We start from the raw sequence: 27,290 nt of genomic DNA, 5'->3' as shown, positions 1-27,290 counted from the left end.
AAGAAGAGGAGGCTGCTGGGGGGGCGTGAAAAGGTTTTGGGGAGGCAAAAGCAGGAGGGTGGGGGCAGGGACCATGGGGGTGGTACGCACAGAGATGGGGCACATGGGAAGGCCTGGGGGGGCACGAAATGAGAAGGGGAGGGCGGGAAAGCAGGAGGGAGGAATAGTAACATTTCCCTGAGGGAGAGGTGGGGGTGGGGCTGGGGCAGAGAAAGGGGCGCACCCCCCCTCCCCACCAGCTGCCCAGCGAGGGGGGGGGGGCACGAGGCTCCGGGATGCTGGGAGCCTGGGGGAATCCCATCCCGCCCCCCCTCGCCCCAAGGAAGGCCAGGAGTTTGCAGGCCACTCTCAAAAGTTTGTCTAGTAATTGAGTCGATTGCTGCTCCACCCCCTCCGCTTCCCCATTCAGCCCACACCAGCGCCCCGGCCCTATTGTCCGGTACAAAGAAAAACGGGGGGCCCTAAGACCCACCGCTGGTCGCCATGGGTCCCATCCCACTGGGCAGCTGTGAACCTCCTCCCCCCAAGCCCTGACCCCTGCTGTGGACCCAGCTCCTGCCACTCCGGGTGGTTTTCCAACAGTGCCGGGACACCCCTTCCCTTGTCGGGATCCACGTCTAGGTACTGGGTCACCACAGCCCTGCACCGTGCAGCCGGGGCTCTGGCTGGGCGGTGCCCCCCGGCTGCGCTCGGCATCGCACAGAACCCCGGAAACGCCCGCATGAGCGAGGAGGTGCCCGGGGCCAGACAGCAGGAGAGCGAACCCAGGAGACCTGGCTCCCAGCCCCCTGCTCTGACCACTAGACCCCACTCCCCTCCTGGAGCCAGGGATAAAACCCAGGAGTCCTGAGTCCTAATATCTCCCTCCCAAAACTATTAAACTCTCCTCTCTGTGAGCCGAGACTTGAACCCAGGAGTCCTGACCTCCAGACCCGTGCCCCCTGCTTTAACCCACTAGACCCTGCCCCCGTCCTGGAGCAGAACCCAGGAGTCCTGACCCCCAACCTGGATTCCCCCCGTCGCAATCCCCATTCACAGCATTTAGAGTCAGAAGGGCCCCTGGGATTATCTCCTCTCTCCCCCGGCACTGCCCGGGCCGGACAAGCTCCCCTGCACCCTGGCCCACGGCGCATCCCGTCCCTGGGCAGGGCAGAGCCCCGGGCTGGGCACAGAGATTTGTGTCTGAGGCTGGCCGGAGAGAGGTCGCCCTGAAGTGGCGCGAGAGGCTCCGTGGCCTTGCCTGGGTCCAGACACTCAGGGCGAGGGGCCCTGCAATGGGGCCCGACGCCCAAGCCTCCTCTAATGTTCAATGCCCCTCAGCGAGGCTTCCAGCCCTTCCCATGGGGCACCATCTGCCCCCCACCCAGCTGTCCCTGCTAGTCCCCCCGCCCCAGCCCCGAACGCTCCCCCTCGCCCGTCCCCGTTTATCACTGCTCGGTGCAGGCCTGCGGAGGTGCCTACGTGGCCCTCATCGCCAAGAGCACCTGACAACACCCCATCGTACAGATGGGGACACTGAGGCACGGCGCCTCTCCCAAGGCACAGGGTAGAGCAGGGAGGAGGACCAGGGTCAAGGGCCCTACCCGTTGGGCCAACCTTCCCTCTCCAGCCCCACGCACACATCTGTGCCTTGGGGGGGGGTTCTGGGCTGGAGGGGAGATGCTGATGTTATGTCTCTGGGTGCCCTCCGTGGTGCTGGCTGGGCCCGCCTGCAACTCCCCCCCCAGCTGCCCCCTCGCTGGCTCCAGGTCAAGGCTTGCGTGCTCAGTGCATCCCATCGGCCTGAGTCATCCCCCAGCTCACCCCCCCGCACCGCCTCCAGCTGCAGAGCCCCATGGATCCGCACGTAGGGAGCCGGGGCCAGGGCACCGATGTGGCGGGGGGTCAGGGCCGGGGCGCTGGGGACCCAAAGCTGGGGAGGAGGGGGCACCACGGCCTCATGGCACGTTGCAGGCCAAGGCCCGAGTGGGGGTGCGGCACGGGTACCCCGATGTGCCAGGCGGAACGGGGGACTCAGCACGGGCAGCAGGAACAGGGCACGGCCAAGCTGGATTGCCAGGTGGCCCTGCCAGGCCGGGGGGCTGTGATGAGGGAAGGGGGAAGCAGCTGCGGGGAGGCTGCCCAGGGCCTGGGGTGAGCCCTGAGGCCAGGCTGAGGGTCACATTTCCTAGCTGCCTGCTCTCTGTCGCCAGGCCTTGGAGCCATCCCCTGTGCCAGCCACCTACCGTGCCAGGCTCCCAGTGGAGCTCAGGGGCTGAGGGCTCTGCCGGGATCTAGCTGGCTTGGAGGCCTGGAGACACAGAGGGCACAACGGGCCCTGCCTCACCAAAACAGGACTACCTTCCCTACGCAGGTGGGGAAACTGAGGCACATGGGGGCACCCGAAGGGAAAGAGTCAGGAATAGAACCCAGGTCCCCCAACGCAAACCCCTGACGGCCTCAGCAGGGCGATGGGGCACCCCTCTGCTGAGGCATGGGGTCCATCTGCGTGACAGGGAGCTTGGCCACACGCGCATGAGCGGCCGTTGCGCCCCGGATTGCTGCGGTCTCGGCACCCCCTCGGCCTCCTCTGGACCCTCGCCCTCCCGCTGCTGCTACTCCCCACGGTTCCCACCACAACCAAGAGGGTGAGGAACACTGAGCAGGGGGCAGGGGGGAGGAACCACCCCGAATCGCCGGGTCCCGCATCGCTGCATTTCCCACAATCAATGGCTGGTTCGCGGCGCTGCAGAGGGACCCCCGGATTCCCCGGCCTGAAGGCCCCAGGGACGCCGGGAACTGCCTTGAACCGTGGTGAGATCATGTCCAGAGACCCTGCTCCGAATGGCCTCTCCAACACCCACCCCACCCTGCGGTCCAGCGTGGGAGTGCGGCTGGCTGGGGCAGCCACAAAGAACAAACCTCCCGCTCCCTGCAACAATTTCATTTCTATTATTGTAGGGTCTCTCACTAACGCTGGGGCTGCGTGCACAATGGTTTGTTATTGCAGGGTCTCTCACTGGCACTGGGGCTGTGTGAACACTGGTTTGTTATTGTAGGGTCTCTCACTGGCGCTGGGGCTGCGTGCACACTGGTTTGTTATTGCAGGGTCTCTCACTGGCGCTGGGGCTGTGTGCACACTGGTTTGTTATTGTAGGGTCTCTCACTGGTGCTGGGGCTGTGTGCACACTGGTTTGTTGTTGTAGGGTCTCCCACTGGCGCTGGGGCTGCGTGCACACTGGTTTGTTATTGCAGGGTCTCTCACTGGCACTGGGGCTGCGTGCACACTGGTTTGTTATTGCAGGGTCTCTCACTGGCGCTGGGGCTGCGTGAACACTGGTTTGTTATTGCAGGGTCTCTCCCTAGTGCTGGGGCTGCGTGCACACTGGTTTGTTATTGCAGGGTCTCTCACTGGCGCTGGGGCTGCGTGCACACTGGTTTGTTATTGCAGGGTCTCTCACTGGCACTGGGGCTGCGTGAACACTGGTTTGTTATTGCAGGGTCTCTCCCTAGTGCTGGGGCTGCGTGCACACTGGTTTGTTATTGCAGGGTCTCTCACTGGCACTGGGGCTGCGTGCACACTGGTTTGTTATTGCAGGGTCTCTCACTGGCACTGGGGCTGCGTGCACACTGGTTTGTTGTTGCAGGGTCTCTCACTGGCGCTGGGGCTGTGTGCACACTGGCTTGTTATTGCAGGGTCTCTCACTGGCGCTGGGGCTGTGTGCACACTGGTTTGTTATTGCAGGGTCTCTCACTGGCACTGGGGCTGCGTGCACACTGGTTTGTTGTTGTAGGGTCTCCCACTGGCGCTGGGGCTGCGTGAACACTGGTTTGTTATTGCAGGGTCTCTCACTGGCACTGGGGCTGCGTGCACACTGGTTTGTTGTTGCAGGGTCTCTCACTGGCGCTGGGGCTGCGTGCACACTGGTTTGTTATTGTAGGGTCTCTCACTGGTGCTGGGGCTGTGTGCACACTGGTTTGTTATTGTAGGGTCTCTCACTGGCGCTGGGGCTGCGTGCACACTGGTTTGTTGTTGTAGGGTCTCTCACTGGCGCTGGGGCTGTGTGCACACTGGTTTGTTATTGCAGGGTCTCTCACTGGCGCTGGGGCTGCGTGCACACTGGTTTGTTATTGTAGGGTCTCTCACTGGCGCTGGGGCTGTGTGCACACTGGTTTGTTGTTGCAGGGTCTCTCACTGGTGCTGGGGCTGTGTGCACACTGGTTTGTTATTGTAGGGTCTCTCACTGGCGCTGGGGCTGCGTGCACACTGGTTTGTTATTGCAGGGTCTCTCACTGGTGCTGGGGCTGCGTGCACACTGGTTTGTTATTGTAGGGTCTCTCACTGGCGCTGGGGCTGTGTGCACACTGGTTTGTTGTTGCAGGGTCTCTCACTGGCGCTGGGGCTGCGTGCACACTGGTTTGTTATTGTAGGGTCTCTCACTGGCGCTGGGGCTGCGTGCACACTGGTTTGTTATTGTAGGGTCTCTCACTGGCGCTGGGGCTGTGTGCACACTGGTTTGTTGTTGCAGGGTCTCTCACTGGCGCTGGGGCTGCGTGCACACTGGTTTGTTATTGCAGGGTCTCTCACTGGCGCTGGGGCTGCGTGCACACTGGTTTGTTATTGCAGGGTCTCTCACTGGCACTGGGGCTGCGTGCACACTGGTTTGTTATTGCAGGGTCTCTCACTGGCGCTGGGGCTGTGTGCACACTGGTTTGTTATTGCAGGGTCTCTCACTGGCACTGGGGCTGCGTGCACACTGGTTTGTTGTTGTAGGGTCTCCCACTGGCGCTGGGGCTGCGTGAACACTGGTTTGTTATTGCAGGGTCTCTCACTGGCGCTGGGGCTGCGTGCACACTGGTTTGTTATTGCAGGGTCTCTCACTGGCACTGGGGCTGTGTGCACACTGGTTTGTTATTGTAGGGTCTGTCACTGGCACTGGGGCTGTGTGCACACTGGTTTGTTATTGCAGGGCCTCTCACTGGCACTGGGGCTGCGTGCACACTGGTTTGTTATTGTAGGGTCTCTCACTGGCGCTGGGGCTGCGTGCACACTGGTTTGTTATTGTAGGGTCTCTCACTGGCGCTGGGGCTGCGTGAACACTGGTTTGTTGTTGCAGGGTCTCTCACTGGCACTGGGGCCGTGTGAACACTGGTTTGTTATTGTAGGGTCTCTCACTGGGGCTGGGGCTGTGTGCACACTGGTTTGTTATTGTAGGGTCTCTCACTGGCGCTGGGGCTGCGTGCACACTGGTTTGTTGTTGCAGGGTCTCTCACTGGCACTGGGGCCGTGTGAACACTGGTTTGTTATTGTAGGGTCTCTCACTGGCGCTGGGGCTGCGTGCACACTGGTTTGTTATTGCAGGGTCTCTCACTGGCGCTGGGGCTGTGTGCACACTGGTTTGTTATTGCAGGGTCTCTCACTGGCGCTGGGGTTGTGTGAACACTGGTTTGTTATTGTAGGGTCTCTCACTGGCGCTGGGGCTGCGTGCACACTGGTTTGTTATTGTAGGGTCTCTCACAGGCGCTGGGGCTGCGTGCACACTGGTTTGTTGTTGCAGGGTCTCTCACTGGCACTGGGGCCGTGTGAACACTGGTTTGTTATTGCAGGGTCTCTCACTGGCACTGGGGCTGCGTGCACACTGGTTTGTTATTGTAGGGTCTCTCACTGGCGCTGGGGCTGTTTGAACACTGGTTTGTTATTGCAGGGTCTCTCACTGGCGCTGGGGCTGCGTGCACACTGGTTTGTTATTGCAGGGTCTCTCACTGGCACTGGGGTTGTGTGAACACTGGTTTGTTATTGTAGGGTCTCTCACTAGTGCTGGGGCTGTGTGCACATTATTACCCAGCAGCTGGTACCAGCAGCCCCCATTAAACCAGCAGCAGCATTGGTGCCCGTCGCCCTGGTGACATACGGGCATTGCACCGTATAATACTTTAAGCCAGTAATTAGCTAACGACTCCTCCTCTGGCTCAGCTGGTGCCCCCCGTCCCCCAGCACAGGCTGGGAACAGTCATTGTTGCAACTCCTGTTCTAACGTGCACCAGTGTCTAGCTCAATGCGAGCACATTCTTCACAGCCCCAGGCCCCACCGGCCCCTCCCATGTTGGGCTGGGCCGGGGTCCTTGCAGGGGGGGGGGTGCGTTGGAAGCCTGCTCTTCCCCTCCCCTCGGGCAGGGAGGGCTGGGGGAGGCAGCTGCCCCCTGGAGGGGGTTAACTTCTTTCCTTCCAGCCCCTTCTCCAGCCCCCGCCCCCAAGACCCCTCCTCTGCTTCCCCCTCCCCTCCTCCTCTGGGTCCCGCCCCCAAATAGCACGGTTTGATAGCAGATAGGGGAGTTTCCGTGGCGACGCTGAGTGACAGGCATAGGACATTCCTCCGAGATCCCAGCTGGGCTGGAGGCATTGCCGGGGGTGGGGGTGCAGCTACCCAGGCCTGGGTGTGTCCGCGGGCATGGTGCGGTGTCGGCCGACAGCAGATCGCATGGCCAGGCCGGGCTCCCTGGCACTGCACTGCTTTGCCTGCCCGCCGGGGAGCGGGGCACCGGCAGAGCTGGGGGGCGGGGGGCAGCCCAGGGCTGGGACAGCAGGGGCTGCGGGTGGCACTGCGGGCCACTGGCAGAGTTTTGGAGGGAATTAGCAGCAGCCTGCCCAGACCCCTTCAATGGGCGCGGGCCTGTGGACCCATCCACTCCAAGCCAGGCACCAGAGGAACCCCCGAGTCGCTGCACTGGGGGGCTTCTCTGTCCCCGCCCCCCACGGAAGGGCTGGAGCCGCTGGGTGGGGCTGGGCAGTGGGGAGCAATTTTGGGGCCTGGTGCTCAGCCCCTCGTCCATTGGCTTTGGTGGCTTTGTCCATCTGAACTGGCCCCACCCTGCCCAGTTCCCCCCAGGCCGGCGCCGGGACGCGGGGCACAGACCAGCCACCTGGACGGGGGACACCCTCAGCGAGGGCGGGGGGAGCCAGGCAGGGCAAGACCCTGCTTCACGCCATCCTCATCCTCGGCTTACCTCTCACAAGGACATGCACACACCACCCACCCAGCAAGTGCATGCACACCACACAGACTGTACATACAACACACACACGGCCACATGCACTCCACACGGGCTGTACATACAACGCACACGCGGTCACATGCACACCACACAGACTGTACACACAACACACATGCAGTCACATGCACGCCACACGGGCTGTACATACAACGCACACACGGTCACATGCACTCCACACGGGCTGTACATACAACACACACACGGTAACATGCACTCCACACAGACTGTACATACAACACATGTGGCCACACACATTCCACATGGACTGTACATACAACACACACACAGTCACATGCACGCCACACGGGCTGTATGTACAATGCACACACGGCCACATGCACTCCACACGGGCTGTACATACAACACACACGCGGTCACATGCACACCACACATACTATACATACAACACACACGCGGCCACATGCATTCCACATGGGCTGTACATACAACACACACGCGGCCACATGCACTCCACACGGGCTGTACATACAACACACACACACGGACACGTGCATGCCACACAACCTGTACACAGAACGCACACATGCCATTACATGCACGCATGCAGAGCACGCACGCACACACATGCTGCTACATGCACAGCACACGCGTGCACCCCACATACACCGCACGCACATTTGCAGCCAGCAGGCGGCCACCCCACGTCCCCAGCTCACCCCGCTCCACACTGAGCAGCGTCCAGGGGCGCGCCCGGCCACCCACACACATGCCAATACGGCTCTGTCCTGGTGAACCGAACAGGGATAAATTGGGCCACTCTGCCCGCCCCTCCCCCAGACAGTTTCCGGGCTGGAGCCGGGGCTGGGGACCAGTTCTCCCCTCCTGGGCCTAACCCTGCGCTTCTCCCAGCCCAGCGGGGGGACCCCATCTCCAGGCCATGCTGCGGAGCACCCCCCTGGCCTCCCAAGGCTGTTCACCCCCTGTGGCTGCCCAGGACCTGTCCGCGGGGGGCCCAGCATGCGGCTCGGGGGTTTGAACCGGCCCTGGGGGCTGTGGATTAAAGGGGGTGAGATGCCAATTCCCCCCCCACACACACACACACCCCAGCAGGAAGATTTGGGGCGGGAGGGGCAGCAGAAGAGCCGAGCTCCCGTCCCAGCAGCCAATGGGAACGACAAGGCAGCTCCCTCATGCGCTCCCCCCCCCCTCCCGGCCCAGCCGGCCCCGGCCCACCCAAGTAGCAGCCTATGGGCATAAATTTGAGAGCCAAGCGCAGGCTGGATTGAAGGGAACCTTCCCTGCCAAGAAACTCAAACTGACACACATTCCTCCCGCGCCTGCCAAGAGCCCGGGCTGCGGCCAGAGGCTGCAGCGCCCGGCGCGAGGCCTTGGCCTTCACCGCCCAAACGCCGCTCGCCGGGCACGGGGGGGGCAGGGGCGCTGGCCTCCCGCAAACCCCTCGGAAAGCGGCCCCCTGGCTCGTGTTTCCCAAGGACCCTGGAGAGAGAGAGAGAGAGAGATGTGTGGGGATAGATGGGGGGTGCATGGGGATAGATAGATAGAGGGGGTGGATGGGGATAGATAGATAGATAGGTAGATAGATAGATAGATAGATAGATAGATGAGGTGGATGGGGATGGATAGATAGATAGATAGACAGATAGATAGATAGATAGATAGATAGATAGATAGAGGGGGTGTATGGGGATAGATAGATAGATAGATAGATAGATAGATAGATAGATAGATAGAGGGGGTGCATGGGGATAGATAGATAGAGGGGGTGGATGGGGATAGATAGATAGATAGGTAGATAGATAGAGGGGTTGTATGCGGATAGATAGATAGATAGATAGATAGATAGATAGATAGATAGATAGAGGGAGTGTATGGGGATAGATAGATAGATAGAGGGGGTGTATGGGGATAGATAGATAGATAGATAGATAGGTAGATAGATAGATAGATAGAGGGGGTGGATGGGGATAGATAGATAGATAGATAGATAGATAGATAGATAGATAGATAGATAGATAGATAGAGGGGGTGTATGGGGATAGATAGATAGATAGAGGGGGTGTATGGGGATAGATAGATAGATAGATAGATAGGTAGATAGATAGATAGATAGAGGGGGTGTATGGGGATAGATAGATAGATAGATAGATAGATAGATAGATAGATAGATAGATAGATAGATAGAGGGGGTGTATGGGGATAGATAGATAGATAGAGGGGGTGTATGGGGATAGATAGATAGATAGATAGATAGATAGATAGATAGATGAGGTGGATGGGGATAGATAGATAGATAGAGGAGGTAGATGGGGTTAGATAGAGGGGGTGGATGGGGAGAGAGAGAGAGAGAGACCCCAAGCTGGCCATGGTCTCTGTTTCCATCCCGACTCCCCTTCCATATCTGGGGGAACGTCCCCCCAGCTCCCCCAGAACAAACCCTGGACGGAAGGTGACATTTCTCCCCACTCTACGGGCAACAGCTTCTGAGCCAGACGCTTGGAGGCCCCAGGAAAAGTCTCCGGGCTTGGGACTCCCCCCCACCCCGTGCCCCCTGTTCGAACCGGAAGGACGCACAGAGCTGACACATCAGCCTCCCGCCTGCCCGGCCTGGGACCCGCTGTCAGTGAGGCAGGAGGGGGTAGGGAATGGGACTGGGACTTTCCACTCTGGAGGGTGCTGGCTCTGCTCCAGCCCCAGGGCCTGGCTGGGGCAGGCGGGGGAGGGAATGGGAGATGGGGCCTCTCCCCACTCACTTGTAGGTCGGGAACCAGGGAGCCTGCAGGGGAATCCCCAGGGCCGCCCTCTCTGGGCCGCTGAGTAAATGGGGTGGCTACATAGTCCGTGAAAAGTGCAGGTTACAAAATGTGCACATGACCCCCCCCACCTGCCCCGATCCCAACCTGCAGGCCCTGGTAGCCCAGCCCTGGGCCCCCTCCACCCCCCAGCCCTGCCCCCTGCGCTCCTCCAGTGCCCCTCACTCCCGACTTGCAGCCCCTGCTAGCCCAGCCCTGGGCTCCCTCTACCCCCCAGCCCTGCCCCTCTCTGCCAGCTCTGCCCCCCCCATCCCTCTGCTTCCCGGGGTGAAGCTTGAGGGCTTCTCCCAGAAGCGTTTTTCCAGATGGCGCAGCCCCGCCACCGCAGGGTTAAGGGCCCCCCCAGCCCCACTGCTGGGGGACCTGACGTCAGGCTGGATTAGGCCGAGATCCCAGGGCCCAGACGGCTGCTGGCCCGGCAGCCACAGCCGCCCCCCCCCCCCCGCAGCCGCTCAGTGACCCGGGGTCAGCCAAGTGCCCGATTGGTTTAACCCTGCGAGGCCTTAGGGAAACCGCTGCTCCGGCTCCAGCGCGGATCGGCCTTCCCCCCGCCCACGGAGAGCCGGCCCCAGGGCTACCCCCCACTCCGCAGGGCGTGCCCCAGGCATGGCACCGCCCAGCCTGCCAGCCGCACCCATCCAGTGCCACTCCCCAGCCACGCTGGTTGCATAAGGGACGGGAAGATGGGGGCAGCCCCTGGAGAACGAGCTTCCCCGGGCCCCCCCCATGGGTTTCCCGCGCCTAGAAGTCACTGAACGACCGGCCAGGGACCAGATGGGAGCCAGAGCCCCCTAGAGGGGAAAGGTCCCATTTCCCACCCTCCTGAGCCAGCCCCTGCCCCGGCGGCAGACCCCCCTCCCTCCCCCACATGCTGATACAGGCTGGGGCTGGGTCACGGAGAAAAACAAAATCACCAGTCAGCTGGGGCTGGGGGACACTATGGCCAAAAGCCCCCGAGGTTCCCCGGGAAGGGCCAGGCCGGCCCCTGCTCTCTCTGCCCCGAACGAGGCCTTGTGCCTCTGTCCCAGCCCCCCGCCGCGCCTGACCCCTCCGTGGGGCCGCCCGCCTCATTCAATCCACGCTGCTAATCTGCCCGGGCCAGACAGCTGCCTCAAAGCCCCTTGCTTCAGGTTCAGGGGCTCTGAAAGGAGCTTGATCCCCATGCCGGGGGAGGGCCGGGCACCGGTTCCAAGGTGGTCCGCTGGCCCGGGGGCTGGGAGAGTCGAGGACGGGGCTGGGGCCGGGTCGGCCAGGCCAGCGCCGGGCCCCAGTGTCTGCAGGCACCTTCCCCTGGACTCCCCTCCAGCAAAGCCTCTGGGGCTCCCCACTGCTTTCATAGGAGACGCCCCCTCCCCCACCGCCCTCCGTGCTGACCTGCAGAGCTGTCGGGGGGGGCCAGCATCCCACACGCTGGCTGGGACAGGGCCGCCCACGAGTCTGTCCCCGCCCCAGCTGCGGAGCCCAGCTGCTTGAATGGGGAGACTCAGGCCCCTGCTCCAGAGAGCCCGGTTCAGTTCCCAGGCGCCGGGCATGCACCCCGCTGTCCTAGCGACGCCCTGCTCTGGGGGCTGGGGGCCCCGCGGCTCTGGGGGGCTTTGCCCCTGGCCCTTCACCCCTCCATTATCCTGCTGGGCAAGCCGGTAAACCCACGTGGGGCCGGCCAGCTGAGCTCCCGGCAGTGCCCAGTAAGGGGGCCTGGGTGGGCTGGTACCGAGCTGGGGGACGGCACCCCTCCCTGCCCCCGGGCCACCCAACAGCTGGAACATCTGGCTTTGCACCCACATGCAGTGACACATGGGCACGTGGCACACCGAGACCTGCGCACACGGAGAACTACAAACACCCAGACCTACACGCCCCCCTACACACACACACACACACCTGCCTACACACATACCCAGACCTACACACCCAGACCTACACACGCACACACAGACATACTCACAGACATACACACACACACCTACACTTGCACAGATGTGAGGGGCACTGGCCGAGCTGGGGGGGAGCCCAGGGCTGGGCTGGCAGGGGGCTGCGGGTCGGGGGCGAGGGGCACCGGCAGAGCTGGGGGAGGGAGCCCAGGGCTGGGCTGGCAGGGGGCTGCGGGTTGGGAGTGAGGGGCACCGGCCGAGCTGGGTGGGGGGGCAGAGCCCAGGGCTGGGCTGGCAGGGGGCTGTGGGTTGGGAGTGAGGGGCGCCGGCTGAGCTGGGGGGAGCCCAGGGCTGGGCTGGCAGGGGGCTGCGGGTCGGGAGTGAGGAGCGCCAGCTGAGCTGGGGGGAGCCCAGGGCTGGGCTGGCAGGGGGCTGTGGGTCGGGAGCGAGGGGCACCGGCTGAGCTGGGGGGAGCCCAGGGCTGGGCTGGCAGGGGGCTGCGGGTCGGGAGTGAGGGGCGCCGGCAGAGCTGTGTGGAGAGGACCCCGGGACCATCACCTGCCCTGTCTGGGCTCCGCTCCTGCCCACCCAGCCGCCCGGCTCAGCCCAGGCCCGGCCTGATGCAGGGCCGGGAGCGCTCAGGCCGGGTGTGCCGGCCGGCAGGGCCGCCTGCTCTTGCTCGGTGGTCCGGGGGCCGCGGGGAGACAGCCACGCTGCACATGTGGGGCTAAGCATCCGCCTGGCTGGGAGTCCACCCGCCGGGAGCCCCTGCTGGCCCAGCTCCCTCCCACGCGGCCACTGGGGCGGGACCTCGCTCAGCGTTGCCCCTCCCCTTGCCCCAGACCCTCACGGGCGAGGGGCCGGACTCGCAACAGGCCGGCAAGCCAGGAAGTCCCGCCTTGCTGAAGGCAGGACATCCAGGTAGGGTCACACAGCAACCAATCAGCCTTGCCAGGGCAGTGACAACACCTCAGGTCTCGTGGGATGATGGCCAAGGGGTGGGTGTCTCCCCCCATCAGGGAAGACAAGGGGGTGGGGATCAAACCCCGAAATCTCAGCGCCCCCTATGACGGATCACCATAAATATCCCAGTTTCTCTGCGGTCAGCAGCTCCTCCGCCCCGCTCCGAGAGGCACCTGTCACTGACGCGAACGAGCACCAACCTCGGGAGCTCCAGACCACATCCTCCTCAGAGCCAGAGAATGGGGAGAGACTCTTGGGGTTTGTGGTCTGTTGGACTGGTCCAAGTCCCCCACTCTTACTGTCCGCATCTAATTCACAACGACTTCCCCGGTTAGCTTGTGGAACTCATTGCCACAAGAGTGGGGTGCAACCGAGGATGGGGAAGGACAGCGTGATGCTGGGAAGGGGGAGGGGGAGCCTGGGGGAGGGATCAAACCCCTCCTGCTTTGGGGCAGGAAGCCTCCTATCGGCAGTTCACCCCACAAGCGCCTCCTGCAGGAAGCCACTGGAGGAGACAAGAAACTGGGCTTGAAGCCCCTGGGTCTGAGCCAGGAAACACTGCCTGGCCGTTCCTACGTCCCTAGACACCAGCCTCCCGGCCATGCCCCAAGCCCGGGTCCCATGAGATCCGTACCAAGGAGCCCGCAGAACCACGCAAACGGGCATCGCCAGCACACCCGCTCGGCTCTGGAACGCCCGGCACCGAGGGATGATAGTGGGTCGCTGGGTGTAGTCCTGGCTTGAGTGTTGAGATCCTGGGAGGGGGGAGCCCCAAACTCCCCCTGACTCCTCCTCATCCCTGGATGTGGAGCGGCCGAAACCCGGTTCTGTTTTCGCTGCTTCTTCCCCCTCCTCTCAGCTGCTCCTCTTGTTACTCTGCAGCTGGGTGGGGGTAGGTGGTGGGGCGACACCCCCTCGCTGGGTGCCCTGCGGGGGGCTCTGCAGCCCCTCGCCTCCGCCAGGAAGCCATCGCTGCAGCCTCCTGGCACTGGGGAAACTGAGGCAGAGCGCAGGCAAGTGACTTCAGACCCACAGACACACCACATGTCCGAGTCAGCAAGAGAACCCAGCTGCCCCCACAGGAAGGGGCTAGGCAGAGATGCTCATAAAACCAACTTGGAGGGGATATTCCCCCTCCTTCCCAGCTGATTCAGAGGGAGGCGCGCCAGCCGGGATGCCTCGATGAGGCCCCAGAGCAAGAACTGGGCTGGATAGACGCCCTCGAGGGGATGGCGGGGGGGGGACGACTGTGATTTAGGGACAGCCGCTCCCATGCGGCTGCCCTCTGCATGGGAGCCCACGGCACAATGGGGCTGGGCCCCTTAGAATGTAAAAGGTCACCCAGCTGCCACCAGGTGTGGGCTGTTCCCAGCCCCCGCCCACCCTCCCAGCGGGCATCGAGTTACGGGATTCTCCAGCTCCGGGCTCAGCTCCAGCTCCCAGCCTCTCCCTTTGTGCCCCATGGCCCCGACATGTTGCAAGGTGTCTGCAATGAATCACTGCACGGGACGGAGGCTTCTCTGAAGCGGGCAGCCTCGCCCGGCTTGGCGTGCCAGGTGCCTGCCTCTGCCAGCGCCCCTCATTCCTGACCCACAGCCCCCGGCCAGCCAAGCCCTGGGCTCCCCCACAGCTCTGCCGTTGCCCCTCACTCCCGACCTGAACCTAACTGTACCAAGCATGTGATGGAAATACCCCGCCCGGTTGAGCCACGGCCAGTTCACGGGCTGTGAACCAGCAGCCGCCCTGAGTGCATGTCTGAGACACCGGGAAGGGCTGTGATCAGAGGCAGGCTCCCCCACAGCTCTGGAGCTGCAGACCCCACGCGGCCTGGGGTCCCCGGGCCCAGCGGCCCCCCGAGGGCTGGCGCAGAGCTGATGGGAGCCTGCGCTGGGCCGGGGCCGAGGGCTGAGCTGCACGGAGCCAGATGCACAAATAAACAAGGAGCAAATGCAGATGGACGGCGGGTGGGGGCTGCGGGGCCCCAGCCTGAAGCTCTCACCCCTCATCGGGCAGGGTCCTCGCACTCCATTGGGCGCACCGGGCACCCAGGGCGCAGCACCGAGATCACCCGGATCCGATGGGGCCGGGCCCCCTGCCCTGTGCCCAGCCTGGGACCCACCCCAGCTCCCACTTCTTCAGCAACCAAAGACCTGCAGGGACCAACCAGGGATTAAGTGAAGCCTGAGTCACTGGCTCAGTGTCATTACCCCAGAGGGGCGAAGGGACTTGTCTAAATTCACACCCAGAGTCAGTGGTGAAGGCAAGCGCAGAACCCAGGCGTCCTGGGGTTCCCCTTCCCCCCGGCTCTAACTCACTAGTCCCCACTGGCCTCCCAGACCTGGCGATAGGACCCAGGCGTCCTGGCTCCCAGACCGCCCTCCCCCCGCCGCCCCGCTCTACCTTTCCACCCCCCAGCTGTTACTGCACTGTCAGAATAGCTACAGGTTTCTCAGTCCAAACGATGAGATTATTTTAAATTGACATTTTACCTTAAAAAACCCAGCCACCGCCAGCCAAGCCCTGCCCAGCCATCCTGCCCAGAACCCCAGCCCCCTGGGACAGCCGTGACCCACACACAAAGCAATAACTGCCCCATCCCTGCAGGTAGCTGGGGCAGGCCCCACCGGCTCCTGGACGCCATGGGACAGACCCTTCGGCCCGGATTCTCCAAAGGGCGCAGCGCAGATGCGTTACTTGGGGAGTGCCCGAGCAGGGGGCCCACGTCGGGCCCCAGAAAATGAGGCCCATGGAGCCGAGCCTGGTGGCAGTTACGCCCAGGGAGCCGGGAGCCAAGCGGGGGCCTGGGTGTGTTCCTGTCCGGACATGAACTCGCACTGGGTTAGTTAAATGGGAGTGAACCCATTCCTCAGCGACTTTAGCTCAGATGGTCTAAACTGGTTTAACAAGGGTCTTGTCTACATGACTTAATTTCAAGCCGTTTCAGAGTCGCTGCCCTGCTTTGGGTCTCAGCAGCGGCAGTTTGCATCCCGCCAGTTCCCAGTCGAAGTGGGCGCGAAGCTGGACAAAGCTGCTCCTGTCCGGGAAGCAGCACGCACCAGGTCCCTCTGCGTTCACCTCTTAGGGGGTCCCAGCCCAGTTTCCCCATGGAGATGGGGCCTCGCGAGGTTTGGTGAAACGGGGGCAAATGGAGGGGTCAGCTAGCATCAGCTGAATCGAAATAAGGCAGGTACAGGCTGAAATCAGAGCATCCGCACCGCACCCCAGCGTTGGCTGCTGTGCCGAGGCCTTAGACCGAAATGGATCAGCTGCCCGGTGTTACCTCCCCCGGACCCTTCTCCTTGGGGAGACAACGACCCGCATGGGAGCTGGCTCCCCGCCTCTGAAGCTTTGCTGGCAGCCTGCAGTGCGTCAGCGGGGCCTGCCCGGTTCCTAGCAGATCGGTGTCTGCAGTGCCAAGGCCGCCCGCGCCCCTGGCCCTGTGGCAGAAGGCTTAGCAGAGAGGCCAAGGGCTGGGTGGGCCACGGTGTGTGAGCTCCCATCAGGGTGGAGACGCTTGGGCAGTGTTTGTAGGTAGTGATCTTGGGTAGGGTCTGTGCAGCGCCCGGCCCGGCGGGGCCCTGATCTCGGGTGGGGTCTGTGCAGCGCCCGGCCCCGAGGGGCCCTGATCTCGGGTAGGGTCTGTGTAGTGCCCGGCCCAGCGGGGCCCTGATCTCGGGTGGGGTCTGTGCAGTGCCCGGCCCGGCGGGGCCCTGATCTCGGGTAGGGTCTGTGCAGCGCCCGGCCCGGCGGGGCGCTAATCTCGGGTGGGGTCTGTGCAGTGCCCGGCCCGGCAGGGCCCTGATCTCGGGTAGGGTCTGTGCAGCGCCCGGCCCAGCGGGGCCCTGATCTCGGGTGGGGTCTGTGCAGTGCGCGGCCCGGCGGGGCCCTGATCTCGGGTGGGGTCTGTGCAGCGCCCGGCCCGGCGGGGCCCTAATCTCGGGTAGGGTCTGTGCAGCGCCCGGCCCGGCGGGGCCCTGATCTCGGGTAGGGTCTGTGCAGCGCCCGGCCCGGCAGGGCCCTGATCTCGGGTGGGGTCTGTGCAGCACCCGGCCCGGCGGGGCCCTGATCTCGGGTAGGGTCTGTGCAGTGCCCGGCCCGGAGGGGCCCTGATCTCGGGTAGGGTCTGTGCAGTGCCCGGCCCGGAGGGGCCCTGATCTCGGGTGGGGTCTGTGCAGTGCGCGGCCCGGCGGGGCCCTGATCTCGGGTGGGGTCTGTGCAGCGCCCGGCCCGGCGGGGCCCTAATCTCGGGTAGGGTCTGTGCAGCGCCCGGCCCGGCGGGGCCCTGATCTCGGGTAGGGTCTGTGCAGCGCCCGGCCCGGCAGGGCCCTGATCTCGGGTGGGGTCTGTGCAGCACCCGGCCCGGCGGGGCCCTGATCTCGGGTAGGGTCTGTGCAGTGCCCGGCCCGGAGGGGCCCTGATCTCGGGTAGGGTCTGTGCAGCGCCCGGCCCGGCAGGGCCCTGATCTCGGGTAGGGTCTGTGCAGCGCCCGGCCCGGCAGGGCCCTGATCTCGGGTAGGGTCTGTGCAGTGCCCGGCCCGGAGGGGCCCTGATCTCGGGTAGGGTCTGTGCAGTGCCCGGCACATTGGGGCTTCGATCATGGGTGGCACCTCCCGGCGTTACCATAACACACCTCCTGACGAGCCACGACAGAGGGATTCTCCCCTCCCCGCCCAGTCACGTCACATCTCTGTGGCAAGCCCAGGAACTGCTGATGCAGCAAAGTGGGGCTCAGGACCCCTGGGCTAGGCAGCAGGATTCCCCGGGTGGGGCAATGGCTGGGCACCTCCCGCCCTCCGGGAATGCTTCCCGGTGGCTTCTGGGAAGCTCATCCAGGGAGAGCGAAATCCTCGGCCTAACCCTGAACGGGCACTGCCAGCAGTGCCCAGCAGCCAGCCAAGCGAACCGTGTCCCAGGGGTGCGGCTGGTTCGCGCCCGGGATCCACCTCCCACTGCCCAGGGAGGTCAGGCTCTGGCCGTCACGCTGGAGATGGGCCTGCAAAGACCCTCGGGCAGGGCATGGGCCGTGGGCAGCGGCAGGGGGGGCCCCGCGTCTCTCCAGGTGCCACCCGGCTATGGATGGGGTGGGGAGGGGCTGGGCCTTGCCCAGTGGAACCGATGGGGGCTAGATGGCACCTGGGTGGGGCTCCTGGCAGGGCCTGGGGCTCTGCTGGGGCTGGGCAGGGCACCGGGTGCCACGAACGAGCGGGATGGCGCCCTCCTGGCACCAGGCGCATCGGGGCTTCCCACTGGCGACAGACGGGCTGCCCCAAGGCTGCCCGCTTATCACCCCGGCCCCATTGCCCGATCCGCCCCGGACGTGTGTCCCAATCTGGACGCAGCGCTGGATCCGCGGCTCCCACGGGGCCTCGGCAGCCACCCCGCTCCCTTCTCCTGGACCTTGGGTGCAGCCTGGCCCAGCACAGCCTTTGCCTTCGCTTTCTGCCTGCACCTGTCCCTGGAGGCTCCACCCCCCACCCCCTTCCTCCATCAGGTCGGTCCCCGCGCCGCCCACCCACCCAGCCAGCTCCAGCCTCTGCCGAGCACAAGTGCGCCAGGGTCTCCCTGGGTGATCTCGGCCCAGCCACCAGGCGTGCGTGCGGGTCTCTCCACATCACAATAAAGAAACGCGCGATGTCACTTCCCTTGCGCGGAGCCCTCCACCGGCCCCTTCCCCCCCGGGATTTTCTGAACCTAATCTGAGCCCCCAGCCAGCTGCAGGAACGGGGCTCTCTGGGCCGCTCAGGACATCAGCACCGCTGGGTGAGCCGGGAGCGGGACAGACGGATGTGTCAGCCAGTCAATCCGGGCCTGCTGGGGGTGGGAGTGCCCCAAACAAACCCTCAGCCAAGCTCCATGGACTGGCACCCACCGGAGACCTGGCCCGACTTGTGGCGAAGAAGGAGGGGGAGGCCGCCCCCAGCCCAGGAATTGTTTCGCCAAGTTCACAAAGCAAGACAAATTGCAGTGGTGCGAAAAGCAAACGCAGTAAAAGCCGGGGGAAAAGCGCCTACTTGGGCTGCGTAATCCCTGCCTGACAAATTGCAATTTGGCAAAGTAATTTTCCCCCCTCCCCCCACTCCCATCTGATTTAATTGGATCTGATCCGATTCCAGAAGTTGGGAGCCTCCTGGATTGTTTTGCCAAAAGGAGAGGGAGGGAGGAGGGGAAAAAAGCAACTTGGTAACTTTGCAAAATTAGACTTGGATGAAGGGAAATTTACTGTCAAGTCAGCTGGGTTTTGTTGGCCATGGGGCACTCGGGAATTCTAGCTACGGTTGTGTTTTCCCCATAGGCACAGAAGTTTGGTGTCACGGAATAGCTACTCCCGCATCTTGTGGAGTCGAGAAAGGATCGAGTCTTTCGAAAGGTGTGTGTGGTTTTAAAAACACCAAAATTAAAGTCATTCCGGCAGGTCCTGAGACAAAGCGTCCCATAAGCAAAACCATCCCCTTGAACCAGAAACCGTTCAGCTGGGCAAAATTCCTGCTCCCCCTCAAAACTGTAGTTAATATTTTTTTAAAGAATTATTTTTAAAAAATGCAGCGTACCTTTGGGAGCCGGAATGGGCTGGTGACTCGCGCTCGAAGGGAAGGATCCTTTTCTTTTCCCTTTTGATGTTTTCTCCCCCAAAATCGCACCCTTTGGTGCCTCGACGCTGAAATTCCACTTTTCGGGGCACTTCGCTTCTTTCCAGGAGAAAAACGTAACATCCAGAGAAAAGATTAAAAACAAAATCCCAAACCAGCGGCGACAAAGATCATTCGTCTTCCCCTTCACAAAACTTTCCCCATCTTTCTTTTCCCTTGAAATCCACCAAAAGAAAAAAAAAATGGTTAAAAAAAAAGTGATTTTTGTCTGCCCGACGCAGGCCGGGTTATAAATATTCCATTCTCAGACTGGAGCCCAGGACCACCTTGGAGAAGGAAGTCTTGTTTTTCTTTAAGAAACTTTCCCGATGATTTCTTGAGTCTTTCCACATGGGAGAGCGACTCAGTGTTAGGCTGCTGGGCTTTGATGCAGCGCTGGGGATTTGGGGGAAGTGTCAGGACAGACACACACACACACAAAATTCTCTTTCTTTGCCCCTTTCAAGTTGTGGAGCAGTTTTTCGAAGCTTTTTTTTTTTTTTTTTAAGAAAAACTTTTAAGGCTGAATGTGGAGGAGGGCTGAGCTCTGTGTGAGGCTGTGTGAGGGAAGACCCTGGGACTGAATTCACACAGCATGCTGTCTACAATTTCAGAGACACTTTGAAAACCTGGGATGGATCTGTGCACACACACACACACACACACACACAGCTGTGGGCGTGCTCACACACACACACACACACACACGCACAAGGCAGCAGGAAGCCAAACCCTGCTGCAAACTCACAACTTTCCCCACCCAAGCGCCATCTCGGGGGGTTTTCACGCCCGCCGCCTGCCCGCCTGGCCCTAGAAGGCCGTTTGCGGTGCTAGGTGTTGCGCTTTGGACCCATCCAGCTCCCTGGGGCTGTACAGGAGCAGAGGAGTTCATGGGAAGAGGAAAGCAGGAGGGGGCATCAGGGCCACGCAGAAGTTTTGGGGAGGCCCAAGGCAAAATCTGAACCTGAGGCCTCCCACCCCTCCAAAAAAATACCCTGGAGAGGAAGAGGCCAGGGCAGGGCACTGGGCCTGGCTCCCGGTTCTGGGCAATGCCCCCTGGCGCACATGGTCACAGCGCCACTTGGGTTTGGGGGGGCGGCCGGGACCCCATGCAGCAGACTGCAACGCCTCTGGCTCACATTCCACGGGCTTGGGGGCAAACGGGGGGGCTCTTCTCCCCGCCGCGGGAGAAGTTGGCAGGTGGAGGGGAGCCGTGGGTTGGAGCCAGTTCTCGAAGGACTGGGGTGCCCCCCCCCAAGCGTCACGGCAAAGGGCATCCCCAGCGAGTGGTTCGCAAGATCGGGGTCTGGAATGAAACATCTCCAGTGGCCGAGGTTTTCCAAAGCTTCAGGTTTGGGCAGATTTTCAGGGGGGGCATCCCTGGAGCAATGAGTGGGGGCAGCAACAGGGAAACCTCTGTCCACCCCCAATGCCCCAGCCCTGCCATTTGGGGGGACGGGGAGCGGGGGGGGGGGTGCACCTTCCCTCTCTGGCCTCTCCTCTGGGGCTGCCGGCAAAGGGTCCCCGGGAAATGGTGTCGCATTTGATGTTTAAACTACCTGTTTCTTTGGGGGTCTCGGAGGGGGGAGGAGACTACAGCTGTGGGGACCCCCCTTTGGTTGGCTGTCAATCTGACAGCGATGCGTGTCATTTGGGACATGCCCGTGGCGTGAGCCAGCTCTGGATCGTGCCCATCCCAGGCCTCGGCAGGGCTGCAAGTGGCTGGGCCTGGCAGAGCAACTAGGGAGCCACGAATCCAGCCCAGGCTGCAAGGGCGAGGTGATGTCACCCCACAGCAGGATGACCTCACAGGGCCCACGATGATGTCAGGCCACAGGGAAATGATGTCACGCTCTGGGGGGTGGCAGCCAAGAGCCCACGGGATGACATCATGCCCTCAATGAGTGAGGTCACCTCATGGGGTGGGGTCACGCTGTGGTGCCCTGTCGCCATGGGATGTCACGCGGTGATGTCACGCTGCTGTCACCTCATCATGTGATGTCATGCGGTGATGTCATGCTGTTGTCACCTCGTAGTGTGATGTCATGCTGCGATGACGCAATCTCATTGCGTGCTGGGGATGTAAACGCCGGGCTGGTGTCAGCCCAGGGGCCAGACACACAAAGGCCAGTGACCCCGACCGACTGCTGGACCTGGCCTGCCCCCACATCCCCATGAGAGCTGGGGCACAGCTCTCCCCGCCCCCAAGGCTCACCCCAGCACCGCGTGCCCCCCCAAGACTCACCCTCCCACAGCTCTCCCCCCGCCCAAGGCTCACCCCCCCACAGCTTTCCCCCCCACAGCTCTCCACCCCCCCAGCTCTCCCCTCCCACAAGGCTCACCCCCCCCAGCTCTCCACCCCCCCAGCTCTCCCCCCCCACAAGGCTCACCCCCCCCAGCGCCCTCCCAAGGCTCACCCCCCATAGCTCTCCGCCTCCCCAAGGCTCAGCCCCCCCATAGCTCATAGCCCCCCCAAGGCTCACCCCCCATGGTTTCCATGCCCCCATCCCTTCTCATGTTCACCCCCATCTCCCAGCTCCCCACAACCCTCCTCATACAGTTCCCCTGCCCCCCACACTCCCAGCTCCCCCACTCTCAGGGCCCAGCCTGCCCCCCTGGGGGTAACTCCACTCACTGCAGTGGGGAGGTCGCTGGATTCCCCCTGGGATCCGGGGGGCGGTTTGCCCGGCGGGGCGCCTGGCCTGTGGGAGATGGGCTGGCTGAGCCAACATGGCTCCTTTAGGGCTTGTGACGGGATCGGGAGCCTGAGTCCTGGTACAAGTGGAACAGCCTGGAGCAGGAACTGTGGTGGGGTCAGTGAGGCTAGGGATAGAACCCAGGAGTCCTGACTCCCAGCCCTGCCCCCGCTCCAACCACGAGACCCCTCCCCCCATCCCCCAGCCAGGGATAGAACCCAGGAGTCCTGACTCCCAGCCCTGCCCCCGCTCCAACCACTAGACCCCTCCCCCCATCCCCCAGCCAGGGATAGGACCCAGGAGTCCTGATTCCCAGCCCCTCCCCATGCCCTCCGGCCAGGGATAGAACCTAGGAGTCCTGACTCCCAGCCCTGCCCCTGCTCCCACCACTAGACCCCTCCCCCCATCCCCCAGCCAGGGATAGAACCCAGGAGTCCTGGTTCCCAACCTGCCCTTCTTTGACCACTAGACCCCACACCCCTCCCAGAGCTGGGAGACTTTCACCTGCCAGGGCCCAAGTACAGCCTCATGCAGGTTCCGGGACACAGGGTGTCCCCGTATGGCGGGGGGGGGGGGGGGGGGGGGGAAGAATTGCAGCAGGGGGTGTGTGTTGGGGACAGGAAGGGGGGGTCTAGTGGGATAGAGCGGGGACTGGGAACCGGGACTCCTGGGTTCTCTCCCAGCTCTGGGAGGGGCATGGGGTCTAGTGGTCAGAGCAGGGCGGGTTGGCAGCCAGGACTCCTGGGTTCTGGAAGGGGCATGGGGACCCCTAGAGCATATGCACACGCAGCCCCCAGTGCTGCCCATATCAGGGATTCCCGGCACGGGGGATTTTAGAGGCTGCCAATCCAACCTCGCTAGCATCCTCCCTCTCCAGTTCCCCTCCAGAAGCTGCAGTACAACTGGGCCTTGAATCAGTGTCCCTGGATTGCGCCAGGCAATAGTTTGGCTCAGGAACAGGGCCGGGTCTTGTCTACACTACTCATTGCAACTGGTTGGAAACGGGTCTGGCTAATGGGCCAGGCAGGGCCTGAGAGCTCGGATCTAGGACCCAGCTCCTGTAAAGTGAGGTGGGACATTTCCTCTCCCCTCCTGCGGACCCTGCCCTCACCCCTCGCACACCCAGATCCCAGCTGCTCCATCAGGGCTGGGCTTGGACCAGAACCCCTGGCCCAAACAGCCCTGCCGTGCCAGCCCCACCCCACTTCCTCCCAGACCTCAGGGTATTAGGGGGTCATTCCCATGGCGGCTGCGCTGCCGGGATCCGGCTGGTCCCTTTGCCGAGACGAGCCCAGGATGGAACGAAAGCCCCCAAGTGCGGGGATGTTCCCGCTGGGCACTGGGCACACCGGGCTGAGGCCGCGCTGCCTGGCATCATCGCCGGGCATGGGTCTCCTATTCCCCTCCTGCTGCCGAGCCGTCATCCCCCTTGCTGTTGCCCCCCACTGGAAGGGACTGCCCCCCCCCGTCACTCCCCTGCATGACTCCGCCCTGGCTCACTGCTTCCCCCATACCCCCCGCGCCTCCCTCTTGGCAGGAACCTTGGGCTCTGCTCCCGGCGCCGCCACGGGTGGGCGGGGTCGCTGCTCTGTGCCTCAGTTTCCCTATCTGCTGGCTGGCTGTTGCACGTTGAGGGGGCAGGACTGTCCCTCTCTGTTCAGATAGCAGAGCCAGGCCCAGCCTGCTGGTGGATTTACCGGAGTGGGGGGAGCCTGGGCCAAGGATGTGGCCGGGGGGGCAGATGCCCCACAGGCTGTCTGAGAGGGGCGTTTCCCCACAGGGGACCCCTGGATTGGAGGGAAGCACAGAGCCTATAAAGCATGCAGAGGCCGGGGGTGCAGGGGCCCCAGCTCCGGGGGCATTGGACTGAGCAGCACAAAGGGTGCCCCACCCCCCAGTTCCGGGGGCTAGGGGCTGTTTGGGCGCCAGGGGGCCCGGCCCGGTTTGCAGGCCGGCCGCGTGGCCGGCCGGGGCCCCAGGAGGGCGCTAGCGGCCGATGCCCGAGCCAGCCCCTGCCAAAGTCGAGCGCCACGTTGCGGGTTGCTGGGTGAAGGGTGAGCAAACAGCAGGTGCCGGGGTCAGGCTCCCACGGTGCTGGGGGCGGATTCGGGGCCAGCTGCCGCTTGGGTAACTCCGGCAGGGGATTGCAATTCCCATCACCTCCGGACCTGCCAGTCCGGCCAAGGCCGAACAGTCTATTCCCAGCAACGGGGCCATGCCCCATCCAGCCCCCCCACGCCGCTGCCCCATGGGAGCTAGGGCACTGCTCACTTACCTGTGGGGCTGGACCAAGCACCTCCCCTCCCCCCCAGCTGCCAGGCAAACGGGACGGCCTGAGGCGGGAGGGAAACGGCCACAGGGATAGGTGGGGAAACTGAGGCAGAATGAGGCCATCCAAGGAGCCCGCGTCCAAGCTGGGACTGGAACCCAGGAGTCCTGGCTCCCAGTCCTACAATCAGCCCCCCACCCCTCTAGGGCTGGGAAGAGAACCCAGGAGTCCTGGCACCAGGGTAATCACCCACCCTCACGGGGTTTATTTTTAGCCCACAGTGGCCCCGCCCCCACTGGACTGTTGCTGTGGCGACCGAATGCGGGACAAAGGGCCGTCCTGGTGGGCGGGGGGCACGCGGCTTTCGCCTGGCGGGTGACATCATGGGCCAGAGCCAGTGTGGGGCAGGATTCCCGGTGGGGCCCTTCCAGCACCTCTGCGTGGGGCACCGGCCCCATGCTGTGCTGCGGGGGAGGGTCTGCTTGGGCGCCAGACCCCAGAGCTTGGACTGACCCTGCCCCATTCACCCCCCCAGAGGAGCCCCCCACCCCCCCGATTTCATAAATTCAGTTCAGTGAAACTTTCCCAACACCATGAGCGGGGCCAGAGGGTATGAGAGGCCGACCCCAGCGGTGTGTTGGGGGTAGCATGACCCCCCCCCAGCCCCCTCCGGGATGGGATCACATGCTGCATTTGGGGGTCTGACCCGCGGTGTCTGTTTGTAGCATGAATTGTCTGCAAATCCCTGCTATCCACCCCCCCCAACTCTGCTGGGGCCCCTCACTCCCGACCCACAGCCCCCTGCCTGACCAGCCCTGGGCTCCCCCCAACCCACCTCTGCCGGGGCCCCTCACTCCCGACCCGCAGCCCCCTGCCTGCCCAGCCCTGGGCTCCCCCCAACCCACCTCTGCCGGGGCCCCTCTCTCCCGACCCACAGCCCCCTGCCAGCCCAGCCCTGGGCTCCCCCCAACCCACCTCTGCTGGGGCCCCTCACTCCCGACCCGCAGCCCCTGCCAGCCCAGCCCTGGGCTCCCCCCGACCCAGCTCTCCCGGTGCCCCTCGCTCCCGACCCACAGCCCCTGCCAGCCCAGCCCTGGGCTCCCCCCAACCCAGCCCTGCCCCTGCTGACAGAGGAGTGATGTGCAGACGCCCCCTTGTGGTCCCCAACTAAACGTGCACCGGGCGGAGGGCCGAGGGTGTTTGGATCAGCACCGGTCCGTCTGCCCTGGTGCTGGGCTGGGCAAATGGGAACCTGGAGGGGGCAGTGGTGCAAACACGCGCACGTGCGCACACACACACACATGCACGCACACGCTCCTGTGAGCCCTGGCGCGTGAGGGCCCAATCCTGCCCCCTGAGGTGACACCACGGAGGCCACCTGGGAGCAGCCCGAAGCTGGGGGAGGCCCCCTGGTCCAACCTCCCTCCCTGCCCACAGGCGTCGGGGGCAGGCTGGCGTCGGGCGCGGAGGGCAGGGGGCTGCTGTCTCGCCCCCACAGCCCCCTGGAATCAGGAGGGGGCAAAGGCAGCCTGGAGGCTTCCCCTCTCCCCAGGCACGTCCCTGAATCTGGCTCAGGCCCTTCCCCTCCACCCCCGGGCAGCAGCGGGGTCCCTGAGCCTGTGAGGAGGGGGCAGAGCCCAGCCTCTCTCCCCCTTGGAGCCCCCCCGTGAGACTGCGGCGCGGCTGGGACGAGTCAGCCGCTCCGCGCCGGAGCCCAGCACCCCGACCGGGCCAGGTGTTGGCTGCACTAACCCCGGTTCCTGCCTTTGGTCCCCCCACTTGCCCCTTTGGTCCCAGCCTTGCCCCTCTCCAGGTAGCCTGGGCTCCTAGCCCTGGCCACTGACCCCTGCTCCCGGGTGGCTGCCCGCGGGACCCTGAGCGGCGTCCAGCCCCCTGCGCTGAGACAGGCCCAGGTGAGCCTAGATCAGCCCGGACCGGGATTCCCGGCCCCCACTGGGGCCCATTCCAGAGCTTCAGCCGCTCGGAGGCCAGCAGCTTTTGCCGTTGTTCTTGTCCTGCCACCGGTGGCCACGGAGAACAATCGATCACCAGCCCCTTTATCACAGCCTGTAGCGGAGCGAGGATGCACCGGCACGGCGCCTCCTGCTGGTCGTCTTGGGAATTAGCGCTTCAGCCTCAGAGCGCCCCCTGCTGGCCGGTGTCTCACCTGCCTCAGGCCCCCCCATGTCCCTCCCGGGCCCCGGTGCCCTTTACCTCCGGGTTCTGCCCCAGCAGTACCCCCACTCTCTGGGTCTCCCCTCCCAGGGGAACCCCCACCCCTTATGCCCACCTTGCCTCAGGGGCTACTGCCAGTCGTCATCTAGCCCCCGCTCACTGGGGCAGTCTGCAGTGTAATGGCCACTCGTCACAGGCAAGGAGGTCGGACCAGCTGCCTCTGCCTATCCCCAGCCTGCCCCTCTGCAGCCCCAGAGCCTCCATAGGCCTCCACCTGGGGAGTTGCCAGGCAGGAGCTCCCCCACCCCTCCTGCCCTTCCCCAGCCCTGCGCTGCTCCAGGTACCCTGCGCTCCAGGCAGCCAAGTCCCTCCCACTGCAGGGCTGGAGTGAGACCTCTGTCTCCTGGCCCCCAGCCCTCTTATCAGGGCCAGCTGGGCCCTGACTGAGCCGGCCACACCTGTGGCCAGCTACTCCCTCAGCTGCTCTCATGGCTTTTCCTACCGCAGCCCTCTCCAGGGCTGCTTTAAACCCTGCCTACTGGAGTGGGGCAGCTGCCCCACTACACAACCCCTAACACAGCCCCTGTTCTCCGGCCCCCCTCCGGCTTCTCTTCTCAGGACTAAGCCTGCCCTGGGGTTTAACCTTCCCGCACGGCTCCGGGATCGTCTTCGTCGCTCTGCTCTGGGCTCTCTCTAATTTATCCACCTCTCTCGTCACGTGCGGGCCCAGAACCGGACCCAGACTCCAGCCGAGGCCTCCCCAGGGCCGAGTCGAGCAGGACAGTTACCCCCCGGGTCTGACACACGACGCTCCCGTCCACGCACCCTGGGATGACACCAGCCTTTTTCACAACCGCTGCGCACGG

The 27,290-nt window shown here is 63.7% G+C and overlaps 1 protein-coding gene across 1 annotated transcript in view; it reads right to left on the bottom strand.

Moving 5' to 3' along the window:
* The window catches only part of GLI1 (GLI family zinc finger 1), a 43,556-nt gene extending 23,629 nt beyond the window's left edge, over positions 1 to 19,927 (bottom strand). The window contains exon 1 of the mRNA XM_037884158.2: positions 19,207 to 19,927. The gene's annotated coding sequence lies outside the window, so the exon portion shown is untranslated. The remainder of the gene's footprint in view (positions 1 to 19,206) is intronic.
* Between the last annotated feature and the right edge of the window lie 7,363 nt (positions 19,928 to 27,290).

The sequence above is a fragment of the Chelonia mydas genome, chromosome 20 (genome assembly GCF_015237465.2).
Source record: "Chelonia mydas isolate rCheMyd1 chromosome 20, rCheMyd1.pri.v2, whole genome shotgun sequence".
Taxonomy (NCBI): Eukaryota; Metazoa; Chordata; order Testudines; family Cheloniidae; genus Chelonia; species Chelonia mydas.
Note: the sequence above shows the minus strand (reverse complement) of the source record. Positions and strands in the feature narration are given on the sequence as shown.